Source organism: Heptranchias perlo, unplaced genomic scaffold (genome assembly GCF_035084215.1).
Source record: "Heptranchias perlo isolate sHepPer1 unplaced genomic scaffold, sHepPer1.hap1 HAP1_SCAFFOLD_128, whole genome shotgun sequence".
NCBI classification, from domain to species: Eukaryota; Metazoa; Chordata; class Chondrichthyes; order Hexanchiformes; family Hexanchidae; genus Heptranchias; species Heptranchias perlo.
Genome location: NW_027138516.1, coordinates 470,451 through 476,450, shown reverse-complemented (window position 1 = coordinate 476,450; position 6,000 = coordinate 470,451).

The following is a 6,000-nucleotide window of genomic DNA, read 5'->3' as shown; positions in this document are numbered from 1 at the left end:
GAACAGTGGAGATCCCACAGACTGGGGGATATAAAGAACAGTGGAGATCCCACAGACTGGGGGGATATAAAGAACAGTGGAGATCCCACAGACTGGGGGATATAAAGAACAGTGGAGATCCCACAGACTGGGGGGGTTATAAAGAACAGTGGAGATCCCACAGACTGGGCGGATATAAAGAACAGTGGAGATCCCACAGACTGGGGGGGTTATAAAGAACAGTGGAGATCCCACAGACTGGGGGGGATATAAAGAACAGTGGAGATCCCACAGACTGGGGGATATAAAGAACAGTGGAGATCCCACAGACTGGGGGGATATAAAGAACAGTGGAGATCCCACAGACTGGGGGATATAAAGAACAGTGGAGATCCCACAGACTGGGGGATATAAAGAACAGAGGAGATCACACACTCTGGGGGGGATATAAAGAACAGTGGAGATCACATAGACTGGGAGGGGGATATAAAGAACAGTGGAGATCCCACAGACTAGGGGGATATAAAGAACAGTGGAGATCCCACAGAATGGGGTTATTAAGAACGGTGGAGATCCCACAGACTGGGAGAGATATAAAGAACAGTGGAGATCCCACAGACTGGGGGGATTTAAAGAACAGTGCAGATCCCACAGACTTGGGGATATAAAGAACAGTGGAGATCCCACTGACTGGGGGATTTAAAGAACAGTGGAGATCCCACAGACTGGGGGATATAAAGAACAGTGGAGATCACACAGACTGGGGGGGATATAAAGAACAGTGGAGATCCCAGAGACTGGGGGGGGTTATAAAGAACAGTGGAGATCCCAGAGACTGGGGGATTTAAAGAGCAGTCGAGATCCCACAGACTGGGGGGATATAAAGAACAGTGGAGATCACACAGACTGGTGGGGATATAAAGAACAGTGGAGATCCCACAGACTGGAGGGGTTATTAAGAACAGTGGAGATCCCACAGACTGGGGGATATAAAGAACAGTGGAGATCCCACAGACTGGGGGATATAAAGATCAGTTGAGATCCCTCAGACTGGGGGATATAAAGAACAGTTGAGACCCCACAGAGTGGCGGATATAAAGAACAGAGGAGATCCCACAGACTGGGGGGATATAAAGAACAGTTTAGATCCCACAGACTGGGGGATATAAAGAACAGTGGAGATCCCAAAGACTGGGGGATATAAAGAACAGTGGAGATCCCACAGACTGGGTGATTTAAAGTACATTGGAGATCCCACAGACTGGGAGAGATATAGATATCAGTGGAGATCCCACAGACTGGGGGGGGAGATAAAGACGAGTGGCGATCCCACAGATCGAGGGATCTAAAGAACTGTGGAGATCCCACAGACTGGGGGGATATAAGGAACAGTGGAGATCCCACAGACTGGGGGATATAAAGAACAGTGGAGATCCCACAGACTGGGGGGGGGGGGTAAATAGAACAGTGGAGATCCCACAGACTGGGGGATATAAAGAACAGTGGGGATCCCACAGACTGGGGGGATATAAAGAACAGTGGAGATCCCACAGACTGGGGGGAAATAAAGAACAGTGGAGATCCCACAGACTGGGGGGAATATAAAGAACATTGGAGATCCCACAGACTGGGTAATATAAAGAACAGTGGAGATCCCTCAGACTGGGGGATATAAAGAACAGTGGAGATCCCACAGACTGGGGGATATAAAGAAAAGTGGAGATCCCACAGACAGGGGGCATATAAAGAACAGTGGAGATCCCACAGACTAGGGGGATATAAGGAACAGTGGAGATCCCACAGACAGGGGGCATATAAAGAACAGTGGAGATCCCACAGACTAGGGGGATATAAGGAACAGTGGAGATACCACAGACTGGGGGGGATATAAAGAACTGTGGAGATCCCACAGACTGGGGGCATATAAAGAACAGTGGAGATCCCTCAGACTGGGGGATATAAAGAACAGTGGAGATCCCACAGACTGGGGTCATATAAAGAACAGTGGAGATCCCACAGACTGGGGGACATAAAGAACAGTGGAGATCCCACAGACTGGGGGCACATAAAGAACAGTGGAGATCCCACAGACTGGGAGGGATATAAAGAACAGTGGAGATCCCACACACTGGGAGATATAAAGAACAGTGGAGATCCCACAGACTGGGGGGATATAAAGAACAGTGGAGATCCCACAGACTGGGGGATTTCAAGAACAGTGGAGATCCCACAGACTGGTGGATAGAAAGAACAGTGGAGATCCCACAGACTGGGGGGGATATAAAGAACAGTGGAGATCCCACTGACTGTGGGATATAAAGAACAGTGGAGATCCCACAGACTGGCGGATTTCAAGAACAGTGGAGATCCCACAGACTGGGGGATAGAAAGAACAGTGGAGATCCCACAGACTGGGGGCTTATAAAGAACAGTGGAGATCCCACAGACTAGGGGCATATAAGGAACAGTGGAGATCCGACAGACTGGGGGCATATAAAGAACAGTGGAGATCCCTCAGACTGGGGGATATAAAGAACAGTGGAGATCCCACAGACTGGGGGCATATAAAGAACAGTGGAGATCCCACAGACTGGGGGACATAAAGAACAGTGGAGATCCCACAGACTGGGCGCAAATAAAGAACAGTGGAGATCCCACAGACTGGGGGATATAAAGAACAGTGGAGATCCCACAGACTGGGGGGATATAAAGAACAGTGGAGATCCCTCAGACTGGGGGATATAAAGAACAGTGGAGATCCCACAGACTGGGGGCATATAAAGAACAGTGGAGATCCCACAGACTGGGGGATATAAAGAACAGTGGAGATCCCACAGACTGGGGGGGACATAAAGAACAGTGGAGATCCCACAGACTGGGGGCACATAAAGAACAGTGGAGATCCCACAGACTGGGGGATATAAAGAACAGTGGAGATCCCACAGACTGGGGGGATATAAAGAACAGTGCAGATCCCACAGACTGGGGGATTTCAAGAACAGTGGAGATCCCACAGACTGGTGGATAGAAAGAACAGTGGAGATCCCACAGACTGGGGGGGATATAAAGAACAGTGGAGATCCCACTGACTGTGGGATATAAAAAACAGTGGAGATCCCACAGACTGGGGGATTTCAAGAACAGTGGAGATCCCACAGACTGGGGGATGGAAAGAACAGTGGAGATCCCACAGACTGTTGGGGATATAAAGAACAGTGGAGATCCCACTGACTGTGGGATATGAAGAACAGTGGAGGTCCCACAGACTGGGGGGATATAAAGAACAGTGGAGATCCCACAGACTGGGGGATATAAACAACAGTCGAGATCCCTCAGACTGGGGGATGTAAAGAACAGTGGAGATCTCACAGACTGGGAGAGATATAAAGTACAGTGGAGATCCCACAGACTGGGGGGATATAAAGAACAGTGGAGATCCCACAGACTGGGGGGATAAAAAGAACATTGGAGATCCCACAGACTGGATAATATAAAGAACAGTGGAGATCCCACAGACTGGGAGAGATATAAAGAACAGTGGAGATCCCACAGACTGGGGGGGATATAAAGAACAGTGGAGATCATACAGACTGGGGGATTTCAAGAACATTGGAGATCCCACAGACTGGGGGATTTCAAGAACAGTGGAGATCCCACAGACTGGGAGATATAAAGAACAGTGGAGATCCCACAGTCTGGGGGGGATATAAAGAACAGTGGAGATCATACAGACTGGGGGATTTCAAGAACAGTGGAGATCCCACAGACTGGGGGATAGAAAGAATAGGAGAGATCCCACAGACTGGGGGATTTCAAGAACAGTGGAGATCCCACAGACTGGGGGATTTCAAGAACAGTGGAGATCCCACAGACTGGGGGAGAGAAAGAATAGTAGAGATCCCACAGACTGGGGGGGGGGTATAAAGAACAGAGGAGATCCCACAGACTGGGGGATTTCAAGAACAGTGGAGATCCCACAGACTGGGGGATATAAAGAACAGTGGAGATACCACAGACTGGTAGGGATATAAAGAACAGTGGAGATCCCACAGACAGGTGGGGGATATAAAGAACAGTGGAGATCCCACAGACCGGGGGGATATAAAGAACAGTGGAGATCCCACAGACTGGGGGCATAGAAGGAACTGTGGAGATCCCACAGACTGGGGGAATATAAAGAACAGTGGAGATCCCACAGACTGGGAGGGATATAAAGAATAGTGGAGATCCCACTGACTGTGGGATATAAAGAACAGTGGAGATCCCACAGACTGGGGGATTTCAAGAACAGTGGAGATCCCACAGACTGGGGGATAGAAAGAACAGTTGAGATCCCACAGACTGTGGGATATAAAGAACAGTGGAGGTCCCACAGACTGGGGGGATATAAAGAACAGTGGAGATCCCACTGACTGTGGGATATAAAGAACAGTGGAGGTCCCACAGACCGTGGAGATCCCACAGACAGGTGTGGGATATAAAGAACAGTGGAGATCCCACAGACCGGGGGGGATATAAAGAACAGTGGAGATCCCACAGACTGGGGGCATATAAGGAACAGTAGAGATCCCACAGACTGCGTAATATAAAGATCCGTTGAGATCCCTCAGACTGGGGGATGTAAAGAACAGTGGGGATCCCACAGACTGAGCGATATAAAGAACAGTGGAGATCCCACAGACTGGGGGATATAAAGAACAGAGGAGATCCCACAGACTGGGTGGTATAAAGAATAGTGGAGATCCCACAGACTGGGGGAATATAAAGAACAGTGGAGATCCCACAGACTGGGGGGGATATAAAGAACGTGTGGAGATCCCACAGACTGGGAGGGATATAAAGAACAGTGGAGATCCCACAGACTGGGAGATCTTAAGAACAGTGGAGATCCCACAGACTGGGAGGGATATAAAGAACAGTGTAGATCCCACAGACTGCGGTGGAAATAATGAACAGTGGAGATCCCACAGACTGGGGGATATAAAGAACAGTGGAGATCCCACAGACTGGGAGATCTTAAGAACAGTGGAGATCCCACAGACTGGGAGGGATAAAAAGAACAGTGTAGATCCCACAGACTGCGGTGGAAATAATGAACCGTGGAGATCCCACAGACCGGGGGATATAAAGAACATTGGAGATCCCACAGACTGGGGGATATAAAGAACAGTGGAGATCCCACAGACTGGGGGGGATATAAAGAACAGTGGAGATCCCACAGACTGGGGGATATAATGAACAGTGGAGATCCCACAGACTGGGGGGGATATAAAGAACAGTGGAGATCCCACAGACTGGGGGGGATATAAAGAACAGTGGAGATCCCACAGACAGGGGGATATAATGAACAGTGGAGATCCCACAGACTGCGGTGGAAATAAAGAACAGTGGAGATCCGACAGACTGGGGGATATAATGAACAGTGGAGTTCCCACAGACTGGGGGGATATAAAGAACAGTGGAGATCCCACAGACAGGGGGATATAAAGAACAGTGGAGATCCCACAGACTGGGGGATATAAAGAACAGTGGAGATCCCACAGACTGGGGGATTTCAAGAACAGTGGAGATCCCACAGACTGGGGGGATATATAGAACAGTGGAGATCCCACAGACTGGGGGGGATATAAAGAACAGTGGAGATCCCACAGACTGGGGGATATAAAGAACAGTGGAGATCCCACAGACTGGGGGGGATATAAAGAACAGTGGAGATCCCACAGACTGGGGGATATAATGAACAGTGGAGATCCCACAGACTGGGGGGGATATAAAGAACAGTGGAGATCCCACAGACTGGGGGGGATATAAAGAACAGTGGAGATCCCACAGACAGGGGGATATAATGAACAGTGGAGATCCCACAGACTGCGGTGGAAATAATGAACAGTGGAGATCCCACAGACTGGGGGATATAAAGAACAGTGGAGATCCCACAGACTGGGGGATATAAAGAACAGTGGAGATCCCACAGACTGGGGGGGATATAAAGAACAGTGGAGATCCCACAGACTAGGGGAT